This window comes from Gorilla gorilla, chromosome 5 (assembly GCF_029281585.2).
Source record: "Gorilla gorilla gorilla isolate KB3781 chromosome 5, NHGRI_mGorGor1-v2.1_pri, whole genome shotgun sequence".
Classification (NCBI taxonomy): domain Eukaryota; kingdom Metazoa; phylum Chordata; class Mammalia; order Primates; family Hominidae; genus Gorilla; species Gorilla gorilla.
In genome coordinates, this window is record NC_073229.2 from 195,704,587 (window position 1) to 195,717,535 (window position 12,949).

Sequence of the window (12,949 nt, forward strand, 5' to 3'; positions counted from 1 at the left end):
AGTTTGAGGCCTGCCTGGGAAAGATGACAAACCCCATTTGTACAAAAATAAAAATATTAGCTGGATATGGTGGCACATGCCTGTGGTCCCAGCTACTCCAAGGCTGAGGTGGGAGGATGGCTTGAGTCCGAGAGGCAGAGGTGTGAGCCAAGATCATGCCCTGCTCTTCAGCCTGGGCAACCAAGCCAGACCCTGTTTCAAAAAAAAAAATCTAGTGAGATTTGATTTCTATTTCTATGTGATTCAAAACTAGGAGAGCTTCAAGGCTAATGACTATTAAAAAATGGCCATTGCTACTTGCATTTTCTATGAAGCCAGCATACAGAGCAACGTGCAACCTAAAAATCAAGCTATTTAATATGTAGCTTAGATTTCACGTTTGATTGTCTTTGAGGTTTGATTATTGCAGAGATCAATTGCCAGACCAAATATAGACTAATTCTGTATTTGGTCTTTTTATCATATGAAACATCCCAGCCTTGGGTACAAATTAAGAGCAAATACGGATGTTTATACCGATAGGGGTGTAGATATTTTCATGTTTATACAGCTAGCGGAGTAGATATTTCCATGTCTATACAGATAGCGGTGTGGATATTTCCATGTTTATACAGATAGCAGTGTAGATATTTCCATGTTTATAGAGATAGCAGTGTAGATATCTCCATGTTTATACAGATAGCGGTGTAGATATTTCCATGTTTATACAGATAGCGGTGTAGATATTTCCATGTTTATACAGATAGCGTTGTAGATATTTCCATGTTTATAGAGACAGCGGTGTAGATATTTCTATATTTATAGAGATAGCGGTGTAGATATTTCCATGTTTATAGAGATAGCAGTGTAGATATTTCCATGTTTATAGATTTGGCGTTTTAGACATTTCCAAGTTCGTACAGACGGCGATGTAGATATTTTCATGTTTATACAGATAGCGGTGTGGATATTTCAATCTTTATACACTTAACGGTGTAGATATTTCCATGTTTATATAGTTGGCAGTGTACATATTTCCATGTTCATACAGATGACGGTGAAGGTATTTCCATGTATATACACATAACGGTATAGATATTTCAAAGTTTTAAGAGATAGCAGTGTAGATATATCCATGTTTACACAGATAGCGGTGTAGATATTTCCATGTTTACACAGATAGCGGTGTAGATATTTCCATGTTTAAACAGATAGCGGTGTAGATATTTCCATGTGTAAAGAGATAACTGTGTAGATATTTACATGTTCCAACAGATGGCTGTGTAGATATTTCCATATTTATACAGATAGCGGTGTAGATATTTCCATATTTATAGAGTTGGCGGTTTAGACATTTCCATGTTGATGCAAATGGCGGTGTAGATGTTTCCATGTTTATACAGATAGCGGTGTAGAAATTTCCATCTTTATACACATAACAGTGTAGATATTTCCATGTTTGCACAGATGGCGGTGTAGGTATTTCCATGTTTACACAGATAGCGGTGTAGATATTTCCAAGTTTATGCAAATAGCGTTGTAGATATTTCCACTTTTATGCAGATAGAGGTATAGATATTTGGATGTTTATACAGAGAGCGGTGCAGATATTTCCATGTTCCTACAGATGGCGCTGTAGATATTTCCATGTTTATAGAGTTGGCGGTTAAGGCATTTTCATGTTCATACAGATGGCGATGTAGATATTTCCATGTTTATACAGATAGCGGTGTAGATATTTCCATGTTTACACAGATAGCGGTGTAGATATTTCCATGTTTTTACAGATAGCGGTGTTGATATTTCCATATTTATAGAGTTGGCGGTGTAGATATTTCCATGTTCATACAGATGGCGGTGTAGATATTTCCATGTTTATATAGTTGTCAGTGTAGATATTTCCATATTCATACAGATGGCGGTGAAGATATTTCCATGTTTATAGAGATAGCAGTGTAGATATTTCCATGTTTACACAGATAGCGGTGTAGATATTTCCATGTTTTTACAGATAGCGGTGTAGATATTTCCATATTTATAGAGTTGGCGGTGTAGATATTTCCATGTTCATACAGATGGCGGTGTAGATATTTCCATGTTTATATCGTTGGCAGTGTAGATATTTCCATGTTCATGCAGATGGCGGTGACGATATTTCTATGTTTATACACATGATGGTGTAGATATTTCCAAGTTTTAAGAGATAGCGCTGTAGATATTTCCGTGTTTACACAGATAGCGGTGTAGATATTTCCATGTTTACACAGATAGCGGTGTAGATATTTCCATGTTTACACAGATAGCGGAGTAGATATTTCCATGTGTATACAGATAACGGTGTAGATATTTACAAATTCCTACAGATGGCTGTGTAGATATTTATATGTTTATACAGATTGCGGAGTAGATATTTCCATGTTTATAGAGATAGCGGTGTAGATATTTCCATGTTTCTACAGTTGGTGTTGTAGATATTTGCTTGTTTACACAGATAGCGGTGTAGATATTTCCAAGTTTATGCAGATAGCGGAGTAGATATGTCCACTTTTATGCCAATAGCGGTGAAGATATTTCCATGTTTATGCAGAAAGCAGTGTAGATATTTCCATGTTCCTGCAGATGTCTGTGTAGATATTTCCAAGTTTATACAGATACTGGTGTAGATATTTCCATGTTTACACACATAGCGTTGTAGATATTTCCATGTTTATACAGATGACTCTGTAGATATTTCCATGTTTACAGAGATAGCGGTGTAGATGTTTCCTTGTTTATACAGATATAGGTGTAGATATTTCCATGTTTATAGAGATAGCGGTGTAGACATTTCCAAATTTACGCAGATAGCGGTGTAGGTATTTAAAGGTTCATACAGATGGTGGTGTGGATATTTCCATCCTTATACAGATAGCGGTGTAGATATTTCCAAGTTTATGCAGATAGAGGAGTAGATATTTCCACTTTTATGCAGATAGCGGTGAAGATATTTCAATGTTTATACAGATAGCGGTGTAGATATTCCCATGTTCCTGCAGATGGCTGTGTAGATATTTACAGGTTTATACAGATAGTGGTGTAGATATTTCCATGTTTACACAGATAGCGTAGATATTTCCATATTCCTACAGCTGGTGGTGTAGATGTTTCCATGCTTACACAGATAGTGGTGTAGATATTTCCAAGTTTATGCAGATAGCGGTGGAGATATTTCCACTTTTATGGAGATAGCGGTGTAGGTATTTCCATATTTATACAGAAAGCGGTGTAAATATTTCCATGTTCCTACAAATGGCGCTGTAGATATTTCCATGTTTATAGAGTTGGCGGTTTAGACATTTCCATCTTCGTACAGATGGCGGTGTAGATATTTCCATCTTCATACACATAACGGTGTAGATATTTCCATGTTTATACAGGTGACGGTGTATATATTTCCATACTCATACAGATGGCGTTGTAGATATTTCCATGTTTATAGAGATAGCGGTGTAGGTATTTCCATGTTTACACAGATAGCGGTGTAGATATTTCCATGTTTATAGAGACAGAGGTGTAGATGTTTCCTTGTTTATACAGATATAGGTGTAGATATTTCCATGTTTATAGAGAGAGCGGTGTAGACATTTCCAAATTTATACAGATAGCGGTGTAGGTATTTAAAGGTTCATTCAGATGGTGGTGTGGATATTTCCATCCTTATACAGATAGCGGTGTAGATATTTCCAAGTTTATACAGATAGTGGTGTAGATATTTCCATGTTTACACAGATTGCGTAGATATTTCCATGTTACTACAGCTGGTGGTGTAGATGTTTCCATGTTTACACAGATAGTGGTGTAGATATTTCCAAGTTTATGCAGATAGCGGTGGAGATATTTCCACTTTTATGGAGATAGCGGTGTAGATATTTCCACGTTTATACAGAAAGCGGTGTAGATATTTCCATGTTCCTACAAATGGCGCTGTAGATATTTCCATGTTTATAGAGTTGGCGGTTTAGACATTTCCATTTTCGTACAGATGGCGGTGTAGATATTTCCATCTTCATACACATAACGGTGTAGATATTTCCATGTTTATACAGGTGACGGTGTATATATTTCCATACTCATACAGATGGCATTGTAGATATTCCCATGTTTATAGAGATAGCGGTGTAGGTATTTCCATGTTTACACAGATAGAGGTGTAGATATTTCAATGTTTACACAGATACCATTGTAGATATTTACATTTTTATACAGATAGCGGTGTAGATATTTCCATGCTTATAGAGATATCGGTGTAGATATTTCCATGTTTATACAGATAGCGGTGTAGATATTTCCATGTTTACACAGATGGCGGTGTAGATATTTCCATGTTTACACAGATAGCGGATTAGATATTTCCATGTTTATACAGATAGCGGTGTAGATATTTCCATGTTTATAGAGATAGCGGTGTAGACATTGCCACATTTATACAGATAGAGGTGTAGATATTTCCATGTTTATAGAGATGGCGGTGTAGATATTTAAATGTTTATACATATGGCTCTGTAGATATTTCCATATTTATACATTTGGTGATGTAGGTATTTCCATCCTTATACAGATAGCCGTGTAGATATTTCCATGTATATACAGATGGCGGTGTAGATATATCTATGTTTATAGAGATGGCAGTGTAGATATTTCCATGTTTATAGAGATAACGGTATAGTTATTTCCATGTTAATAGGCATAGCGGTGTAGATATTTCCATGTTTATAGAGACAGAGGTGTAGATGTTTCCTTGTTTATACAGATAGCGGTGTAGATATTTCCATGTTTATAGAGATAGCGGTGTAGCCATTTCCAAATTTATATAGATAGCGGTGTAGATATTTAAAGGTTCATACAGATGATGGTGTAGATATTTCCATCCTTATACAATTAGCGGTGTAGATATTTCCATGTTTACACAGATGGCGGTGTAGATATTTCCACCTTTATACAGATAGCGGTGTAGTTATTTCCATGTTCATAGAGATGGTGGTGTAGATATTTCCATGTTTACAGAGACAGAGGTGTAGATATTTCTTTGTTTATAGAGATAGCGGTGTAGATATTTCCATGTTTATACAGATGGCGGTGTAGATATTTCCATATTCTTACAGATGTCGGTGCAGATATTTCCTTCCTTATACAGATAGCAGTGTAGAAATTTCCATGTTTATACAGATGGCGGTGTAGATATTTCCATGTTTATGGAGATGGCGGTGTAGATATTTCCATGTTTGTAGAGATACCGGTGTAGTTATTTCAAAGTTAATAGGCATAGCGGTGTAGATATTTCCATGTTTATAGAGACAGAGGTGTAGATGTTTCCTTGTTTATACAGATATAGGTGTAGATATTTCCATGTTTACAGAGATAGCGGTGTAGACATTTCCAAATTTATAAAGATAGCGGTGTAGGTATTTAAAGGTTCATACAGATGGTGGTGTGGATATTTCCATCCTTATACATATAGCGGTGTAGATATTTCCAAGTTTATGCAGATAGAGGAGTAGATATTTCCACTTTTATGCAGATAGCGGTGAAGATATTTCCATGTTTATACAGATAGCGGTGTAGATATTTCCATGTTCCTGCAGATGGCTGTGTAGATATTTAGAAGTTTATACAGATAGTGGTGTAGATATTTCCATGTTTACACAGACAGCATAGATATTTCCATGTTCCTACAGCTGGTGGTGTAGATGTTTCCATGCTTACACAGATAGTGGTGTAGATATTTCCAAGTTTATGCAGATAGCGGTGGAGATATTTCCACTTTTATGGAGATAGCTGTGTAGATATTTCCATGTTTATACAGAAAGCGGTGTAGATATTTCCATGTTCCTAGAAATGGCGCTGAAGATATTTCCATGTTTATAGAGTTGGCGGTTTAGACATTTCCATATTCATGCAGATGGCAGTGTAGATATTTCCGTGTTTATACAGATAGCAGTGTAGATATTTCCATCTTCATACACATAACGGTGTAGATATTTCCATGTTTATACAGATGGTGGTGTAGATATTTCCATACTCATACAGATGGCGGTGTAGATATTTCCATGTGTATAGAGATAGCGGTGTAGGTATTTCCATGTTTACACAGATAGCGGTGTAGATATTTTTATGTTTACACAGATAGCGGTGTAGATATTTCCATGTTTATACAGATAGCGGTGTAGTTATTTCCATGTTTATACAGAGAGCGGTGTAGATATTTCCATATTTATAGAGTTGGAGGTGTAGATATCTCCATGTTCATACAGATGTCGTTGAAGATATTTCCATGTTTAGAGAGATAGCGGTGTAGATATTTCCATGTTTACACAGATAGCGGTGTAGATATTTCCATGTTTATTCAGATAGCAGTGTAGATATTTCCATATTTATAGAGTTGGCGGTGTAGATATTTCCATGTTCATACAGATGGTGGTGTAGATATTTCCATGTTCATAAAGATGGCAGTGTAGATATTTCCATGTTTATATAGTTGGCAGTGTAGATATTTCCAAGTTCATACAGATGGCGGTGAAGTTATTTCCATGTTTATACACATGACGGTGTAGATATTTCCAAGTTTTAAGAGGTAGCGGTGTAGATATTTCCGTGTTTACACAGATGGCGGTGAAGATATTTCCATGTTTAGAGAGATAGCGGTGTAGATATTTCCATGTTTATACTGATAGCGGTGTAGATATTCCCATGTTTATACAGATAACGGTGTAGATACTTACATATTCATACAGATGGTTGTGTATATATTTATATGTTTATACAGATTGCGGAGTAGATATTTCCATGTTTATAGAGATAGCGGTGTAGATATTTCCATGTTTCTACAGTTGGTGTTGTAGATATTTCCATGTTTACACAGATATCGGTGTAGATATTTCCAAGTTTATGCAGATAGCGGAGAAGATATTTCCACTTTTATGCAGATAGCGGTGAAGATATTTCCATGTTTATACAGATAGCTGTGTAGATATTTCCTTCTTTATACAGATGGCAGTGTAGATATATCCATGTTTATACAAATGGCGGTGTAGATATTTCCATGTTTATACAGATGGCAGTGTAGATATTTCCATGTTTAAAGAGATGACAGTGTAGATATTTCCATGTTTATAGAGATAGCGGTGTAGTTATTTCCATGTAAATAGGCATAGCGGTGCAGATATTTCCATGTTTATAGAGATAGAGGTGTAGATATTTCCTAGTTTATACAGATAGCGGTGTAGATATTTCCATGTTTATAGAGATAGCGGTGTAGACATTTCCACGTTTATACAGATAGCGGTGTAGATATTTCCATATTCTTACAGATGGCGGTGCAGATATTTCCATCCTTATACAGATAGCCGTGTAGAAATTTCCATGTTTATACATATGGCGGTGTAGATATTTCCATATTTATGGAGATGGCGGTGTAGATATTTCCATGTTTATAGAGATAACAGTGTAGTTATTTCAAAGTTAATAGGCATAGCGGTGTAGATATTTCCATGTTTATAGAGACAGAGGTGTAGATGTTTCCTTGTTTATACAGATATAGGTGTAGATATTTCCATGTTTATAGAGATATCGGTGTAGACATTTCCAAATTTATACAGATAGCTTTGTAGATATTTAAAGGTTCATACAGATGGTGGTGTAGATATTTCCATCCTTATACAGATAGCGGTGTAGATATTTCCATGTTTATACAGATGGCGGTGTAGATATTTCCATGTTTATAGAGATGGCGGTGTAGATATTTCCACGTTTATAGAGATAACGGTGTAGTTATTTCCATATTAATAGGCATAGCGGTGTAGATATTTCCATGTTTATAGAGACAGAGGTGTACATATTTCCTTGTTTATAGAGATAGCAGTGTAGATATTTCCATGTTAATAGCGAAAGCGGTGTAGACATTTCCAAATTTATACAGATAGTGGTGTAGATATTTAAAGCTTCATACAGATGGTGGTGTAGATATTTCCATCCTTATACAGATAGCGGTGTAGATATTTCTATGTTTGTACAGATGGCGGAGTAGATATTTCCTTCTTTCTACAGTTGGCGGTGCAGATATTTCCATGTTCATAGAGAAGGCGGTGTAGATATTTCCATGTTTACAGAGATAGAGTTGTAGATATTTCCTTGTTTATAGAGATAGCGGTGTAGATATTTCCAACTTTATACAGATGGCGGTGTAGATATTTCCATCTCTATACAGATGGCCGTGAACATATATCCATGTTCATACAGATGGCGGTGTAGGTATTTCCATGTTTTTAGACATGACGGTGTAGATATTTCCATGTTTATACAGATAGCGGTGTATATATTTCCATGTTTATACAGTTAGCTGTTTAGATATTTCCATCGTTATACTGATGGCGGTGTAGATATTTCAATGTTCATACAGATGGCGGTGTAGATATTTCCATGTTTATACATATGACGGTGTAGATATATCCATGTTTATACAGAAGGCGGTGTAGATATTTCCATGTTTATAGAGATTGCGGTGTAGATATTTCCATGTTTACACACATAGCGTTGTACATATTTCCATGTTCCTACAGAGGGCGGTGGACATATTTACATGTTTGTAGAGTTGGCGGTTTAGACATTTCCACGTTCATACAGATGGTGGTGTAGATATTTCCATGTTTATACAGATAGCGCTGTGGATATTTCCATCTTTATACACATAATGGTGTAGATCTTTCCATGTTTTTAGATATAGCGGTGTAGTTATTTCCATGTTTACACAGATAGCGGTGTAGATATTTCCATGTTTATACAGATGACTCTGTAGATATTTCCATGTTTACTCAGATAGCGGTGTAGATATTTCCATATTTATACAGAAAGCGGTGTAGATATTTCCATGTTTATAGAGATATCGGTGTAGATATTTCCATGTTTATACAGATAGCAGTGTAGATACTTCCATGCTAGTACACATGGCGGTGTAGATATTTCCATGTTCATACAGATGGCGGTGAAGATATTTCCATGTTTATACAGATAACGGTGTATATATTTCCATGTTTACACAGATAGCGGTGTAGATATTTCTATGTTTACACAGATCACGGTGTAGATATTTAGATGTTTATGCAGATAGGGGTGTAGATATTTCCATGTTCATACAGATGGCGTAGATATTTCCATCTTTATATAGTTGGCAGTGTAGATATTTCCATGTTCATACAGATGGCGGTGAAGATATTTCCATGTTTATACACATAACGGTGTAGATATTTCCAAGTTTTAAGAGATAGCGGAGTAGATATTTCCATGTATACACAGATAGCGGTATAGATATTTCCATGTTTACACAGATAGCTGTGTATTTTCATGTTTATACACATAGCGATGTAGATATTTCCATGTGTATACAGAAAGCGGTGTAGATAGTTACATGTTCCTACAGATGTCTGTGTAGATATTTCCAAGTTTATACTGATAGTGGTGTAGATATTTCCGTGTTTATAGAGATACCGTTGTACATATTTCCATCTTCCTTCGGTGGGTGGTGTAGATATTTCCATGTTTACACAGATAGCGGTGTAGATATTTCCAAGTTTATGCAGATAGCGGTGGAGATATTTCGACTTTTATGCAGATAGCAGTGTAGATATTTCCATGTTTATACAGAAAGCGGTGTAGATAATTCCATGTTCCTTCAGATTGTGCTGTAGATATTTCCATGTTTATTGAGTTGGCGGTTTAGACATTTCCATATTCATGCAGATGGCAGTGTAGATATTTCCGTGTTTATACAGATAGCAGTGTAGATATTTCCATCTTTATACACGTAACGGTGTAGATATTTCCATGTTTATACAGATGGCGGTGTTGATATTTCCATACTCATACAGATGGCGGTGTTGATATTTCCATACTCATACAGATGGTGGTGTAGATATTTCCATGTGTATAGAGATAGCGGTGTAGGTATTTCCATGTTTACACAGATAGCGGTGTAGATATTTTTATGTTTACACAGATAGCGGTGTAGATATTTCCATGTTTATACAGATAACGGTGTAGATATTCACATATTCATACAGATGGTTGTGTATATATTTATAAGTTTATACAGATTGTGGAGTAGATACTTCCATGTGTATAGAGATAGCGGTGTAGGTATTTCCACGTTTACACAGATCGCGGTGTAGATATTTTTATGTTTACACAGATAGCGGTGTAGATATTTCCATGTTTACACAGATAGCGGTGTAGATATTTCCATGTTTATACAGATGGCGTTGTAGATATTTCCATGTTTATAGAGATGGCGGTGTAGATATTTCCATGTTTATAGAGATAACGGTGTAGTTATTTCCATGTTAATAGGCATAGCAGTGTAGATATTTCCATGTTTATAGAGACAGAAGTGTAGATAATTCCTTGTTTATACAGATAGCGTTGTAGATATTTCCATGTTTATAGAGATAGCGGTGTAGACATTTCCACATTTATACATATAGTGGTGTAGATATTTAAAGCTTCATACAGATGCTGGTGTAGATATTTCCATCCTTATACAGATAGCGGTGTAGATATTTCCATGTTTATACAGGTGGCGGGGTAGATATTTCCGTCTTTATACAGATGGCGGTGTAGATATTTCCATGTTCATAGAGATGGCGGTGTAGATATTTCCATGTTTTCAGAGATAGAGGTGTAGATATTTCCTTGTTTATAGAGATAGCGGTGTAGATATTTCCATGTTTATACAGATGGTGGTGTAGATATTTCCACCTCTATACAGATGGCGGTGTACATATTTCCAGGTTCATACAGATGGCGGTGTAGATATTTCCATGTTTTTAGACATGGCGGTGTAGATATTTCCATGTTTATACAGATAGCGGTGTAGATATTTCCATGTTTATACAGTTAGCTGTGTAGATATTTCCATCTTTATACAGATGGCAGTGTAGATATATCCATGTTTATACAAATGGCGGTGTAGATATTTCCATGTTTATAGAGATGGCGGTGTAGTTATTTCCATGTATATAGGCATAGCGGTGTAGATATTTCCATGTTTATAGAGATAGAGGTGTAGATATTTCCTAGTTTATACAGATAGCGGTGTAGATATTTCCATGTTTATAGAGATAGCGGTGTAGACATTTCCACGTTTATACAGATAGCGGTGTAGATATTTCCATATTCTTACAGATGGCGGTGCAGATATTTCCATCCTTAAACAGATAGCCGTGTAGAAATTTCCATGTTTATACAGATGGCGGTGTAGATATTTCCATGTTTATGGAGATGGCGGTGTAGATATTTCCATGTTTATAGAGATAACGGTGTAGTTATTTCAAAGTTAATAGGCATAGCGGTGTAGATATTTCCATGTTTATAGAGACAGAGTTGTAGATGTTTCCTAGTTTATAGAGATATAGGTGTAGATATTTCCATGTTTACAGAGATAGAGGTGTAGACATTTCCACGTTTATACAGATAGTGGTGTAGATATTTAAAGCTTCATACAGATGCTGGTGTAGATATTTCCATCCTTATACAGATAGCGGTGTAGATATTTCCGTGTTTGTACAGATGGCGGTGTAGATATTTCCATCTTTATGGAGATGGCGGTGTAGATATTTCCATGTTTATTGAGACAGAGGTGTAGATATTTCCATGTTTATACAGATAGCGGTGTAGATATTTCCATGTTTATACAGATAGCTGTGTAGATATTTCTATCTTTATACAGATGGCGGTGTAGATATTTCCATGTTTATACAGATGGCGGTGTAGATATTTCCATGTTAATAGATATGGCCGTGTAGATATTTCCATGTTTAAAGAGATGACAGTGTAGATATTTCCATGTTTATAGAGATAGCGGTGTATTTATTTCCATGTAAATAGGCATCGCGGTGTAGATATTTCCTTGTTTATAGAGATAGAGGTGTAGATATTTCCTAGTTTAAACAGATAGCGGTGTAGATATTTCAATGTTTATAGAGATAGCGGTGTAGACATTTCCACGTTTATACAGTAAGCGGTGTAGATATATCCATGTTCATACAGATGGCAGTGTAGATATTTCCATCCTTATACAGATAGCGGTGTAGATATTTCCATGTTTCTACAGATGGCTGTGTAGATATTTCCATGTTTATGGAGATGGCGGTGTAGATATTTCCATGTTTATAGAGACAGAGGTGTAGACGTTTCCTTGTTTATACAGATAGCGGTGTAGATATTTCCATGTTTATAGAGATAGCGGTGTAGCCATTTCCAAATTTATACAGATAGCGGTGTAGATATTTAAAGGTTCATATAGATGGTGGTGTAGATATTTCCATCCTTATACAGATAGCGGTGTAGATATTTCCATGTTTATACAGATGGCGGTGTAGATATTTCCATCTTTATACAGATAGCGGTGTAGTTATTCCCATGTTCATAGAGATGGCGGTGTAGATATTTACATGTTTACAGAGATAGAGGTGTAGATATTTCCTTGTTTATAGAGATAGCGGTGTAGATATTTCCATGTTTATACAGATGGCGGTGTAGATATTTCCATCTCTATACAGATGGCGGTGTACATATTTCCATGTTCATACAGATGGCGGTGTAGATATTTCCATGTTTTTAGGTATGGCGGTGTAGATATTTCCATGTTTATACAGATAGCGGTGTAGATATCTCCATGTTTATACAGTTAGCTGTGTAGATATTTCCAGCGTTATACAGAAGGGGGTGTAGATATTTCCATGTTCATACAGACCGCGGTGTAGATATTTCCATGTTTATACAGATGACGGTGTAGATATTTCCATGTTTATACAGAAGGCGGTGTAGATATTTCCATGTTTATAGAGAAGGCAGTGTAGATATTTCCATGTTTATACAGATAGCGGTGTAGATATTTCCATGTTTATACAGATAGCGGTGTAGTTATTTCCATGTTTATACA